Genomic DNA, 207 nt, shown 5'->3' on the forward strand with positions numbered 1-207 from the left:
AAAAATATAAATTTATAGAAAATTAATATTTATAAAACTTTAAATCTTTTTTTCTTGTTTTTTACCTTTTCTTTTTCTTGTTCTTCGTGTTTGTAGAGTGAATATAGCTTGCAATCACCTACAAAATCATTTCAGAAAGGACACAAATTAGGGTAAAAGAGTACAAAACATTATACAAAAGGTGCAATTAGTGTTAATCTAATAAGG

This window comes from Arachis ipaensis, chromosome B05, assembly GCF_000816755.2.
Source record: "Arachis ipaensis cultivar K30076 chromosome B05, Araip1.1, whole genome shotgun sequence".
Lineage (NCBI taxonomy): Eukaryota > Viridiplantae > Streptophyta > Magnoliopsida > Fabales > Fabaceae > Arachis > Arachis ipaensis.